Source organism: Belonocnema kinseyi, chromosome 3 (genome assembly GCF_010883055.1).
Source record: "Belonocnema kinseyi isolate 2016_QV_RU_SX_M_011 chromosome 3, B_treatae_v1, whole genome shotgun sequence".
In the NCBI taxonomy this organism is placed as follows: Eukaryota; Metazoa; Arthropoda; class Insecta; order Hymenoptera; family Cynipidae; genus Belonocnema; species Belonocnema kinseyi.
The window spans coordinates 22,968,420-22,983,350 of record NC_046659.1 but is presented as its reverse complement, the minus strand read 5'-3'; the positions used below and the strand labels follow the sequence as shown (position 1 = coordinate 22,983,350).

At 43.6% G+C, this 14,931-nt stretch overlaps 1 protein-coding gene across 1 annotated transcript in view; it reads right to left on the bottom strand.

Annotated features, from left to right (window-relative positions):
* Positions 1–14,931, bottom strand: part of LOC117170347 (neuronal acetylcholine receptor subunit alpha-7-like) — a 1,604,403-nt gene that overhangs the window by 1,212,063 nt on the left and 377,409 nt on the right. The gene's annotated exons all lie outside the window — the stretch shown is intronic.

The window sequence follows — 14,931 nt, the reverse complement described above, 5'->3', positions numbered from 1 at the left end:
AGCTATCTAAGGATGGTACTATAGAACGCCACCTCAAGGTAGGCCTAGTGGCGCCATCTCTTGGTCAGGCCGGAAACTTATCAATCCACCCTCGTACTTTATGGGAACCACTGGGAAAGAATAAGCATTATTGTAAAATGAATAATAGCACTGCGTGCTAAAATTCACTCTGTGAAATACTTTGGTTAAAAATTAATTTGGTCAGAAAGTCAGAAAAGTCAGAAAAGACTATTAATTTAAATCAAAAGCAGCTGAATAGCATAAAGAAGAACCAATTTTCAATCCAAAAGTTAAATCCTCACTCAAAGCAGGCGAATCTTCAACCAAACAGTTATTTGCATTTTCATTCAAAAGATAAGCTTTCCGTGAAGTATTTCAATTTTCAATAAGACAGTTACAAATAGTTACCCAAAGGCATTCATTTTTAAAAATTAAATCAAATTATCAAACATAATTGATGAAACAATTTATTATTTATAATAATATTTACCTATAATAATTCTAGAAAGTCGGATATTTTCATTTATTCTCTCACTTTACAGTTCTAATGAACCACTTAAAGAAAAAATGTACAATCATAAAATGATACGTATAGAACATTTAAAGAATATTTTAAATACCTGTTTGCTTTCTGTAAAATATATTCGCAAAAAGGAATAAAATGGTTAAATTTTAGTTTAGAAATCAATCTTTAAAAAACACCTTTTCAACTAAAAATATTTAGGTTTGCAACGAAATTAATTTTTTACTACAAAATTAAATTTTCATCCAAGAACATTAAGTTTTAACCAAAACACAACGAATTTTCTACAAACTAGTTACATTTTTCTTGGAAGAAATTACACAAAAAAAGTTGAATATTTATCTAAGAAAAATGCAGTTCCAACGAAACCAGATCAGTTTTTAAATTAAGCAGACAAATTAAAAACAAAACAGTTGGATTTTTATCCAAAAAAATTTAGTTTGAATTTTTAACATTAAAGTAAAAGTTAAAAAAAAAAATCTAGAAATATACTTGAATTTACAACCTAAGGAGACTAAAAATTTTCATTTTTATCAAAGATTTTTGGTAATTTTCGAATTTTAGGGCAATAAACTCTATGGGAAATTTCTAAAATGGAACCAAAAGGAAAAACAGCTTGATTTTATTGTTAGAGATCCGCCAAATGAAATTTACGATTTCTGTTTACAATGTGCAGTTTAAGTGGGCAGTATCCATTTGATCGTGGCCTACCTGCTCGTCTTACCCTCTCCACTCGACTTCTCTTCACGTCCTTCACTGAGCGAGAGCACTATGTCGAACCTTGCCAGCGGAGGGCCCCTTTGTCCTAATGAGGCATAAAATGAGAAACATAAAAACTTTAAGGTTTTGCAATCAGCAAATTATGAATATTGTATTCGGAATCTATGTTTTTTTTGCGATTTCAACGATATGTAACATGCAATAAAAATATTAAAATTAGAATAAGTTATAGATACAAGGTGGGTTCTGGGTTATTGTTTGTCCCAGCCTTGATCTAAGGTGTCGGTGTTGATTTGGTGGTTGATTTGTCGTGGCATCTTCAGGGCCGGTGGAAACGAAAGCCCCCTGGTTACAGCTGCTCGTTGAGGTTTGGTGAGTGGACGCTTCTTCACCACCTCAATTTCCTTGGCGAATACGATGTCGCCATCGTCGCTGTCCTCGGGCATAGGATATTTCGAGGGGCTAGAGGGGTGGAGGAAGTTGGAGGGGAGGAAGGAGTAGGAATTTGGAAGTGTTTGTGAGAAGGGATTATGACCAAGGAACGAACAATGGCCTTGGGAGGTTGGGTTAAGGAGAATGGAGGACAACAGTCTTCAATACGACAGTTCGCATTGTAGGCGTATCGGAGGGCTGCAAGGCGATGGCGAATGCGCTTCTGTTTGCAGGGACGAAAGCAGCGTTGGTGGCTAGGACCAGGCATAAGTAAGGTTAGGAGTTCTCAAGGTGAAAAAGTAAGAGAGGACTCTCAGGGAGTACCAGGGCTGCCCACGAGCTTACGGGTCCCGTTGAGGAAGAGAGTTCCAGGGTTGCGGGGCTGCGAACGAGCGATCCGACCTCTGAAATGGAAATTGCGAGGATTGCGGATTTACCCTTTTCGGGTCAATGCACCCGTCTTTTAAACAGGAGGTCCGAGAGGCTGCCGGCCGTCGGTTGGTGCCGAGCTCTTGGCGAATCGCGGGAGAGGTGGAGGGGCGTTTCGGACACCTCAGCATTCTCTTCTCTCCAATTTCCGCGCTCTGTTTGCAACTTTTGAAACGCGCGGTAGCATTCCAAAAGATGCCGCCGTTTCGTAACGTCCGATAAAAGGTCGTAACTCTGCAATGAGTTAGACTGTCAAGCGAATCATAGAAAAATAATCCTATGTCTATAAGAAAAAATAATGAAAGTAGAAAAACGGGAAACGCAATACATAAAATAAAAGTGGAAGATATTATAGAAAGAGAATAAAAAAAATGGAAGAAAAGAAAGACGGAAATTGAATTTATAAAACATAAATAGGAAGACGGAATTGGGAATTATACAAAATAAAGGTAAAAAATTTAGGAAGACATTATTCGACGCAAGGTTAAAAGGAAACATAAATTTAGAACAAGAATAAAAAACGGAAATTAAATTACACATAAACATAAGGAAAAAAAATAGTACCGGATACAAACAAAATTACGCAGTAAAAACATAAAATACGTTGGATTAAAATCAAATAGAATATAAAACAAGTGATAAAGAATAGATAAAATTACAGTTCTAATTTGAGTAATACACAATAATAAAGACCTACATAATCCGGATTAAACTATGGCTTGACCGATTCTTATCCTATAAACATGGTTAATTAACTTTGTTTATCTTACCCAGAATTAAATGTATATAAAAACATCTCTATAAAAAAGTGAGAGAGAGAGAGAGCGCGCTTGGGTGCATGAGTCATGACCACGCTGGCCAGGCTAGCCATAGGACGGGGAATCCTTCCCGTGCAGCTGCCGATCAGATGGCCTTTATGGCTTCTCTCGCCCTTTCTCCATCGAGTCCAAGACTCACGAGGTTACGCGAGATCATAAAGAGGCCATTAGAAAGCAATAAAGCTGGAAATTTTGTCCCAGCTCGGATTTACGTGAGTAAACACGAGCGGGGATTCATTCCAGAAAATTGCTTGCTGATGACTCAACTAATGGGACCGCAGTGGACTATATCATTATAGCAGGTTTTAGTTTATGTTTTGACCCTGGCTAGCCAGCATTGTGGACTTTTTTGGATAATAGTTAACAACACATCAGTTTATTTGGTAGAAAATTCATCTGTTGGCAATTGAACAGAATATATGAATTTTTACCCAATCGCCTAGAAGAATATTATACCTGAAACGATATATTTTCAACAAAAAATGAAAATAATAGAATAATTTTGTTTATTTAATAATATTTTTTAATAACATATTTAATAATAGAATTATTTGGTTTAAAAATAATTTTTTAAATCTGAAAATTCCACTAATCCATTTACTTTGGTAAAAAGATTAATTATTTTGTTGAAAACTAAATTTTCAATCTGAAAACTCCACTATTCCATTTACTTTGGTTCAAAAATTACTTCTTTTGTTGAAACCAAATTTTAAATCTGAAAAATTCACTATTCTATTTACTTTGGTTCAAAAATGAATTATTTTTTAGAAAACTAATTTTTTGAATCTAAAATGCCACTATTCCATTTGCTTTGGTTTAGAAATTAATTATTTTGTTGAAAACTAATTTTTGATTCTGAAAATTCCACTAATCCATTTACTTTAGTTTAGAAATTAATTATTTTGTTAAAAATAAATTTTTGAATGTGACAATTGCACGAATCCATTTACTTTGGTTTAGAAATGAATTATTTTGTTACAAACTAATTTTTGAATCTGACAATTCCACCAATCCATTTACTTTGGTTGAGAAATGAATTATTTTGTTGAAAACTGATTTTTAAATCTGAAGCATCCACTAATCCACTTACTTTAGTTAAAAAATTAATTATTTTGTTGAAAACTAATTTTTTATCTGAAAATCCCACTATTCTATTTATTTTGGTTTATAAATGAATTATTTTGTTGCAAACTAATTTTTTAGTCTGAACATTCCACTATTTCATTTACTTTGGTTCAAGAATTAATTATTTGGTTCGAAACTAATCTTTGAATCTAACAATTCAGCTAATCCATTTACTTTGGTTCAAAAATGAATTATTTTGTTTAAAATTAATTTTTTTATCTGATAATTCCACTATTCCATTTACTTTGGTTCAAGAATTAATTATTTTGTTAAACACTCATTTTTGAATCTGTCAATTAAACTAATCCATTTACTTTGGTTCAAAAATGAATTATTTTGTTGAAAACAAATTTTTTAATGTGAAAATTCCACTATTTCATTTATTTTGGTTAATAAATGAATTATTTTCTTGCAAACTAAGTTTTTGATCTGAACATTCCACTATTCCATTTTTAGGTTCAAAAATGAATTATTTTGTTGAAAACTAATTTTTTAATCTGAAAATTCCACTATTCCATTTTTGGTTGAAAATATATCTTTTCAAGTATAATATTCTTCCATGCAATTGGGTAAAAATTCAATTATGCTGTTCAATTGTCAACAGACGAATTTTCGAACATATAAACTGATGCATTTTTAACTATTCTACAAAAAAATCCATAAGATAGCTGGCCAGCGTCAAAACATAAACTACAATCTACCAAAACTTATTCTAATTTTAATATTTTGATTGAAAGTTACATATCGTTGGAATCGCAAAAAACATAGATTCCGAATATAATATTTTTACTTTGCTGATTGCAAAACTATAAAAAACTTATTTTTGGAATTGGATTCCGCAGTAGAACTAAGGAGCTCCCCCGCTGACAAGGTTCGACACAGCGCTCTTGATCTCAGTCAGGGATGTGAAGAGAAGCGAGTGGAGAGGGTAAGACGAGCAGGTAGGCCGCGATCAAATGGAAATCGCCCGTTTAAATATCTCAAGTACGACTACCTTCCACGACAAACAAGCGAGGGGTAACGCGCTCGATGTAATGGTAGGGGTAACCGTAGAAGGTCATAATGCGAGTCAAGAATTTGCCTTTTGAATACCGTATAAAATTTTAATTACTTTTCCCTTAACATTTTAATTTGAAAAAACTCCGCGAAACAAAAAAAAAATATTTACCGTATGATGCTTGTTATATTATTTTTAAGTATCTATTTTTTTAAAATGGTTTGATCCATAAAAATTAACTTAAATAAAATAAAATTTATATATGATAAAGTTTCGTTTGTCGAAGCATTATTTCCGGTCTGCAGGGTTTAATTTGGCGATCGAATCCATTTTAAATCAGGCCTTTAATTGTTGTAATTTTGCCACTTATTTTTTTCCACTTTGTCGTAATTGACCCTTTACGATCATAAACTAACCTCAGAATTGGTTTACCCACAAAAAACTAACAAGATGCCTTTTTCATATTAGCAGAATTTTTGGGAAAAATATTAAAAATAATAAAAAAGATATTTTGGAAAACCACACCTCTTTAATTTATCCCATAACTTTTTTACACTTTCCGCTTATACCAGAAAGTGAAAAGATGGAATTTCGGTGCGAGGATTCTAATTGAGGGTTTATTATCAAGACTTTTTCCTAAAGTTTAGTGAAACCAGAAAAAAAGCCAAAATTCCGCATCTACTTTTTTCAGACGAAATTTTAAAATGTCTCATTTTTGTTTGGGGGGTACATTTTGAGTGTTGTAGGGTTTGATTTTGAAAAATGATTTTTAATTTGTCTGGAAAGCCCAACATGAAACCAAAGCTTTGTCGTACTTACTTTCACATCCAGTGCATACTTTTCTCCTGGGGGTATTTTTTCGATGACAAGGTTTGGTTTTCGGACATTCTTGTTGATGTAATTTAAGAGCAGAGGCGGCGGAGTCCTAGGGGGCACAGGGGGCAATGCCCCCTCCCAGAAATCGACCAGGGAGGGGGACCGGGAAATCCCTGTCCCCTTGGACCGTCAATGTTTATGAACCTCTTTCTGCTCCGCACCCTTAATACCAATGCCTATACATCTCCTGCTTCAGCCAGGATGGTTACCTTAATGATCTAATAGTTAGTATATAGAGAGAGACTACGCCGGGAACTAAACATTTTTCAGTTCTTGCTTAGTTTTAATTGGGTTTCCAGTCCCCACATTACTCTCCGTCTTATGCGAACCATTTTAATAGTCCAGTTGCACTTAACTAACCTAGTTAAATTTTATTACTTGCTGAAAATTGGTGACGTGAACATCGTTCTAGAAACAGAAAAATTCTGTGAGGATTGAAATTTTAAACCGGATACAAATGCATACCTTTTTAGTGCTAAGTGATATGAGTTCTTCGACTTAGTTTTAATTGTTGCCGAATACAGGTATTTTTATTATTAAACTTTAACTCGGGTAAACCCGGTTATATATCATAACTACGGATTATGTCAAGTGATTGATGAGATTAGAATGTTATAAGTTAATTCAAATAATTTAATACGATGCTTGAAACCTCCTGCGATGATGTTGTAAGTATACGATTGCGAGCGGCCACGAGCGTTGAAGGTGACAACAGTCACCTCTGGATGCTTCTTTAGAGCTACAATCTGCCACTCCACGGGTTTTTAGTCGCTTGCTTCCTGATGATCAAGAAAGTTTCTTAAAATGAGACTAGTGTTTAATAAAACCGCCTTCCGAGCTGCTGCCAATACCCTACAGACTCCTAAATGTTTAAGATGTTCAGTGCATCATGCGTGCACATTGCCTGCAGCCGAAATCACAATGGGTTGAATAGATGCATGATTCACATAGTAGCATCCCAATATAAGATGTAATCTTCGCCTTATAAAACGGGCATTGGAATGTATATATAGAAGGGCATCGATTCCTTTAAGAGTCCTAGGTTTAGGGCAAGTTGTTGATGTCTGTGCGTATATTCTCTCTGAGCCATTATGCGACAGCCATCAATAATGTGCTCGGTGGATTCGTAGGTATCTCCACATAATCGGCATCGGTCAACCACGTACAGTCGTCTGGAATAGGAATTTACTGTCCATAATCGCCCACAGGTCGTATTTCTTAACCGATTTAAAAGTTTTTTTTTATAAATGTTCAGCAATTAATTTTTAAAAGAATTGTGGACGGCAGGCCTGGCAATACCTCGGTCCATGGCTCAGCTGGACACCTTCCTGCAGGCCAACAACAAGAGCCTCCCCGTCCGAGGTTTTATCCGGTCCTAAGAAACCTAAGCCGGGGTAAAGTAGCCTCTGCCCAGGAGGGCATGAACGGCTCGCCGCGCCCGAGAAGACTTCGGAAGTCGTGGTGCAGTAGCCTCTGCCCAGGAGGGCACGACGGCTCGCCACGCCCGCGAAGACCTGCACATCGTAGTCGTCATCGTCATCGTGGTGAGAAGCCTTACCTCAGGAGAGGTACAGACGGCTCCACACGATCCACCGGCCGAGCGCTTACCCGCTCATGGACAGGCTCTCACTCGCCTGGCCATACACAATCTCCTCTCCACAATTCCACGCACAACTTTAGATGAAGTCGAGACAACCAGCTACACCCCGGCTTGTATCAAATTGGCGGCCGAAACGTGGGCCTCAAAGAGAATTCTTTTGAGTTTCGGCAGAGGTCGCAACCAGGCTCATGATCCGCTCACCGACTCCGCAACGCCGAGGCAGCGAGCAGACCCACAGCCCTTACTGCCATGAGGGGTAGGAGCAGATCGTTGCCAAGGACCACGAAAAATTCATCGAGGGTTCATTTCCAAGAACCAGCCGAGGAAATGGAGTCAGTAGCAGGCCCCAGCAGCAGGCCTGACCCAGTCTGCATTCCAAGGGTTCCGACACCACCCATGGCTAGGAGGGTCATCGAATAGCCGCCAGCACCAGAAAACGTGGCCCTGCCAGCGCCACCACCTGCCGCCGCCAATTGGCGCGCCATCATCTGGGCCTTCAGAACGCCAGATTTTCCAGTGCCAACATTCGTCGGGTTGGACCGTGAAAACCCCGATACATTCATCAGCCAATGTGAGCTGTATTTTATGGAAGCAGCCATCGAGCCAGCTCTCTGGTCCAGGATGGTCAACAAATACCTAAAGGAGAAGGCATCAAAATGGTACGAGGTGTACCGAGGACTTGCCCTTTCTTAGGCCAAGTTCAAGTCGTTGCTCCGGCAACACTTCGCTGGAGTGACAGCGCTCAACGAGCTACAAATTAAGCTGTACGCCGGAAAGCAGGAGGAGAAGGAAGCTGTGGGAGTCTTCCTACAGAAAAACTATCTGTTGGCCCTCCGGATGCGTTCAACAGCCACAGAAGAGCAGATCATCGGCCTACTACTCGAATCCCTCAAGCCGAGCATCAGAAAGGTTTTGAAGGCAGCCTTGATCACATCGTTTGAGGACCTGGTAGAGAAGGCTTTATAGGCTGAGTCTGACGAGGCCGACGAAGCAGCAAAGAAGCCTGCCACCACGAAAGCCGCCACCACAACCACGCTGCCAGCTGCCCCTGCCAGCGCCACGTCGCACCGTATGGTGCCGCCATTGCTCCGGAGGACACTACGTCCGAAACTGTCCAAATCTAGAGCTCGTTTCGAAAAACGGGCAGGATCGGGCGGAATAAACAGGCGTTTCTTTCGCCCGGACAGTACTTGGCGCCGTCCAGTCCTGAGCGCGATGTACAAGGATCCACGCAGCCTTCCCAGAGTGCGGGTGCACCTAGGAAACAACGAATGCACTGCAGAGATCGACTCCCTAGCATCGGAAAACTGCGTCCGGTACAACCTACTCGAAAAGGCCCAGGTTAAAAGCTTACAGCCCGGCCCACGCTACGCCTTGCTGGCCGCAATTGGAGCCACCATTCCTCTTCTGGGATCGCTACGACTCTCGCCAATCCTACAAGGGACTCCATATTCAGAGCTCTTCCATGTCAGCCCCAAGTTACGAGCTGACGTCATCCTGGGCCATCCCTGGTTACGCCAGCACAAGGTGGTGCATGACCACAGCGCGGACTGCCTGTTCCTCGGTGCGCAAGGACGACAACGAGTCTTCCTGGGACCTCTTCCTGGGATCTACGAAGAAACCTCCCAAATCCGCCCGTTCGAAGTCGACCATGGTTTCCCTACTGATCTGGCACCACGCTTCCAGAAACTGATCCAGAGCCATGCCGGGATTCTCCACAACGACGGTCGACTGAAGCAGACCCTGGCCGCAGTTCAGCATGAGATTCGCCTTCACAATCCGCAGCCTTTTGCGAGAAGCCCCACGCCGTTATTCGGAGGAGAAACGAAATTACATAGATTCACAGGTACGGGAAATGCTGCGCGACAGCATCATCGAGCACACCACTTCACAATTTAGTTCCGCCGTGGTGGCAGCCGGTAAAAGGGATGGAGAATACCGGTTCTGTGTGGATTACCGGCCGCTGAATACCCAGACCGAGGACGATCCACAATGCCTGCCTCGTATACACGAGACCCTGACAGATCTCGGCAACGCCAAGGTTTTCTCAACGTTGGACCTGAAGAGCGGTTTTCGCAAATTCCAATGGCCCCCGAGTCACGACCGTACGCGATCACCTATCTTGACGACATCGTCAACTACTCCACCGATTGGGAAGAGCACTTCACCCATCTCGGCTTAGTCTTGGAGCGACTGGCCATCTACGGACTCACCGTGGCCACGAAGAAGTGTAGTTTCGGGAGAACCTCACTACCGTACCTCGGACATGTTGTCGGCACCGGGGGAAACACGGCCCAACCTGTGCACATCCAGGCCATTCGGAACGTTCTACTTCCACGGCACCGCAAGGCCCTGCATTCCTTCATTGGGCTCTGCAACTGGGTCAAGAAGTACTTTCTAAACTCCTCAGAAATCCTCGCTCCGCTAACAGACATGCTGTCGACGAAACGCCCGTTCAAGTGGACGAACAAACTTCAAGAGAAGTTTGAGGAGGCCAAACATACATTCCAGAATCCCCAGAGCCTCAGCAGACCAGATCCAAACCTAACGTTCGTGTTGCAGACAGACGCGAGCGCGAAGGGCATGGGCGCAGTCCTGCAACGAGCAGGAGTGTCTGGCCTTAATCTGAGCAATTAAGCGTTATCTTCCATATTTAGAGGATGCCCCCTTTATCCTGCGCTTCCCGACGCCCTCTCTCTGTTCCCGGATCCAAATGAAGTCTCTCCAGGGGAACCAAACATCCAGAGATTGCTGCCACCTACCCGCAACAAGGTTCTCTCAACACCACCGCTGTCCACACTCAGCGCCGTCGGTCCGACAATAGCCGACTCACTCTTCAACGACGTTATCGAGGCGTAACAGGAGGACCCGGAGATCAGCCGGGACGCTCGCCGTTGGCGACAAATACAGAACGCCCATCCCCGGACTACTGAAGAGGATACTTTCTTCCGCCGGCACAAACTCACGGTGGACGGATTTTGGCAACAAGACAATGGGGGCAGCAGATGGAGACTCTTGGTTCCAACGACCCTAAGACCGCGCGTCCTTTGGCGGTATCATGATGCCGGCCTCGCTGGACATCCTGGTGGAGAAGAGACCTTGCGGGCCATCAAGCAGTTCTATTTCTGGCCGGGAATGAATCGGGAGGTTCGATGCTATGTGACAGGGTGTCACTTATGCATCTGTTGCAAACCCGTACGGGGAAAGCAACCCGACAACCAGCGGCCACGAACCACCACCAAGGCTTGGGACACCACCGCCGTAGATATCATGGGCCCTAACCCCGTACCAGCCGTGGCCACGCCTACATCTTGGTCGTTACGGACCTCTTCACACGATGGGTAGAGGCATTCCCAATGAGAAATTCTCACGCACCCTGTATAGTGCAATTCTTAGATAAGGAGATGTTCAGCCGTTATGGTTATCCGCGGTGGATCCTCAGCGACAACGGCCCGCAGTTCACAGAGCACATCTGGGCCGCTACGAGCAATAAGTAGGGATGCGGATTGTGGACCACACCCGTTTACCATCCCCGAGCAATCATAACAGAAAGGAGGAACCAAGATGTCAAGAAGGGCTTACGACTACGCCTTCACCAAGGAAATCCACGGACCTGGGACCAGCACCTTCTTGACCTGCTCCTCGGACTCCGGCGTCGTACCAACACAGCTACCGGTGTGACACCGAGCTACCTGCTATTCGGTCAGATCATCCTCGGGCCGGGTCAATGGAGCTCCACCGAGGTTCCTGAAACCATTCCACGAGCTGCGGATTTCCAACAACGGGAGGCAGTAACTCGCGCTCATCAGGATCAGTATCAAGCCAGATACGCAGCCGCCCCAACACAGCCACGATTCACCCCAGGAGATTGGGTGTATCTGCCAAACCACCAGCTGTTCAACAAAGCCGCCGGCTTCAACGCTAAGCTGGCCTAGAGCCGGCTTGGTCCGTACCAAATACAGGACCACATCGCTGGAGAAGTTTATTGGATCCTGAAGGACTGGGTTAACCAAAAGGTCTATGGCAACGTATTAATTCCGGTACCAGCCGTCGTAGGAGGGCTGCCTGCGCAAGCAGCAGCCGAGGAAACGGTCGACCAACCAGCAGTCGACCACTTGACCGGTCAGGAGGCCGGGCCCCACACAGCCGAAAGCGTCGGCGGAGAAGAATTTACCGAAAGCGTCGGCGGAGGAATTGCCGAAAGTGTCGGCGGAGATGTCACCATAGCCGTTGGTAACAGGGAGTTCCCGTCCGCAACCTAGTCGCGGGGAACGGAGACGCGGAACCCAGCACGAGCAGAAAATCGCAAGCAGCAGCAGGAATGCCTAGGCAGGCATTCGACCATGCAGAGGCCGAGGACGGAGAGCCGGATGAGCTCTCCGACTACTACGACGACGACGAGGGAGAGGCGCTAGGCAAGCGCCAGGATAACGCCAGGAGGCGTTATAACCTACGAAGAAGGAACGACGTCAACTACCGTGACGCCCGCCCCTACGCTCAACGGAATCATCGGCAGTAAGGTGAATTGTAAATATTTGACGGGACTGCAGCGATGCATCCAATAATGTATATATTTCTCGTAACGTACCACGTGGTTTTTCTTTTATATAATATCTCCAATTTGGCTGCCGAAACGCACCAACAAAATTTCTATTATGTATCGAGCCCGCCGAAACGCGACTCGTGCTAGTGTTTTCTCATCCTGTACTCCCCCCACCCCCTCAATTTTTTTTTTAGAATAAGCAAGGTCTATCCGGGAAGGGGTGGAATTGTTATGGCCCCATAGTTGAGAACCACTCTAAACCAATTTACCAGGAATAATTCCCCGTCTGTGTTTACAAAACATAAAACCAGACTGGGAATACCTTCCGGGTTAAATTGCTTTAGAATGGCAATAAGATGACCTTGCTTTCTCTCAATGAGTCAATGGAAGGAAGAGAGCCATAAAGACACACATTTAAATTTTAGAATTTAGTTTCTACTTTAACTACGGGTGATTATATAATGGTCTTATTTTATCCTGCGATATTGGTTATTTTAATTTTAGGTTTTCTTTTATAAATATATCTTTTTATTATGTTTAAGTTTAGATTTTTAATTTTCACCTTTTGATTTACCTTTTTATTATATCTTTTGAGTTCTATCTTTTAGTTTTATATTTTTCTCGCCAGGCATTTCTCATTTTTATATGACATTTTTCATTTTACCGCATACAACATTCTCGAAACTTCGCGCGACGCGCCATGCTGTCGCTAGTCCGAGCTCGGGCTGCGCACTCACAATTTTGAGTAGTAGGGATGGACAGGGCAGCCGACGCGCCCCTTCATCAGCGACGTGAGTGGCCGAGAGGACCGCGCTAATCGCCGACCGGCCCGCCTCTCGACAGTCGGACATAAAAGCGGTTGTGTGCAAGCGAAGGCACGCACTTCTATTCGGGCTTCCAGTTGGGTAACCTCAGTCCCCTGGTCGCTTTCGGTACTTACTACCATTTTCTGAGAATAAAGTGCTTTTGAATACAAACATAATTTCAGGTCGCTTTTCTTTCTCTCTTGACAAACTATCCTTACTCCCACACTCCTCTCTCCTTCTCTCTCTTTCTACCTTTCGCTCATTCTATCTTTCTCTCCCTCACTCTATGGTCGGTACGCTGTCTTGCAGCCCCGCCAGCAATCTTTACTCCTCTCTCTCTAGGGTCGGTACGCTCCTCGCAGCCTCGCCCGCAATCTTTACTTCCTTCTAGAGGTCGGTACGCTCATAGCAGCCTCGCCTCGCCTGCTTTCCTATAATTCTAACATTTCTGGGTCGGTACGCTCACTGCAGCCCCGCCCTTTCTTTACCTATTTTAGATTTCCACTACCTTGCTCCTCCTTACCAGACGTATTCCTGGTAAATCCAAAAATCCTCGTCTCGGCAAGCGCATCTGAGTTCGCCGTCGTTTGGCCGCGCCATGAGACGCCCTTCAAGCATTCGGCATCCCTTCAGTGGAAGATTTTTGACCTTCTTCCTCCTCCTCCACTACCCACACTCCCAAGGCCATATTCCGGTCGGTAGTCCTCCTTTCTGACTCCCTCAGAGTCCATTTTATCCGGTCCTCGATTTCTTCCGCCGCTTCTTCGGGCCGCCTGAACTACTACAGGCGTTACGAAGCTCTGGCATCTCCGGGTACCTCCTCTCCCCGCAAGTGCTCCCGTCAGGGCAATAGCGATGATGACGACATAATCATCCTAGATTAGGACGAGCTTCTGCGCTCGCCTCCAGCGCCGGCGAAGCGACCTTGTGGGCCTACGAATGTAGGCTTACATCAGGTAGACCTACCAAAAGGGGTCGGTGGTCCCCACATCTCAAACGTGACCCCGAGTCTTCCGTTGCCACCTCCAACCAGCCGCAGGAACCAGACTCAGTCCATGGCTCAGCTGGACACCTTCCTGCAGGCCAACCACGGGAAGGCTCCTGTGGTTGGCCTGCAGGAAGGTGTCTAGCTGAGCCATGGACTGGAAGTCTTCGGAAGTCTTGGTGCAGTAGCCTCTGCTCAGGAGGACACGACAGCTTGCCACGTCCAGGAAGACCTGCACATTGTAGTCGTCATCGTGGTGAGAAGCCCTACCTCAGGAGAGGTACAGACGGCTCCACACAATCCACCGGCCGAGCTGTCACACGCTCACGGACAGGCTCACACTCGCCTGGCCATCCACGATCATCCACGATCTCCTCTCCACAATTCCACGCACAACTTTAGTTCAAGTCGGGACAACCAGCTACACCCCGGCTTGTATCAATATAAACAAATATAGTGACAAAATTGACCATTTTAGGTTTGTGAATTTTTATCTCAAGAAAAAATACAGCAGGAAACTCACTATCAGCCGGAATTATTGCACATGCATTCATAGAATATAATTAATTTTATTAATATTTAACTTGATGATCATAAACAATTTTTATAAACAAATTCTTTATAAACGAGTTTTTCTCATAGCTGAATTGATTTTTCTGAACAAAAGTGATTTACAATTGTCTTTATAGCCGTTTGTATACTTCAAGCTTTATCAAACATAAACAATATAGATTGTTTATAATAATTTAGTTAAACAAGTCTCCTAATCGTCCGTTTTCTCGTAGAAAAAAAGGTTTTTTTCTTCAATAACACAGGCCAACAATTCTCAGAACCAGAGACCAGACCTACTATACCCGAAGGTTTTTGCTGCGCTGAATCCGAATCTGCCCCCTAAGCCCGGTAACTTTCGAGCCCATAACCTGAGACTACCATAACCCGATTTCCTCTACCCCCAAACCCGGTTACGTGCGTATGATTGAGCTTAAACCCCTACAATCCGATTTCCTTAACCCCCGATCCTTGTTACCTACTCCGCCCTAACACTTCAAAATGGCGGATCCAAAATGGCAGCCATAT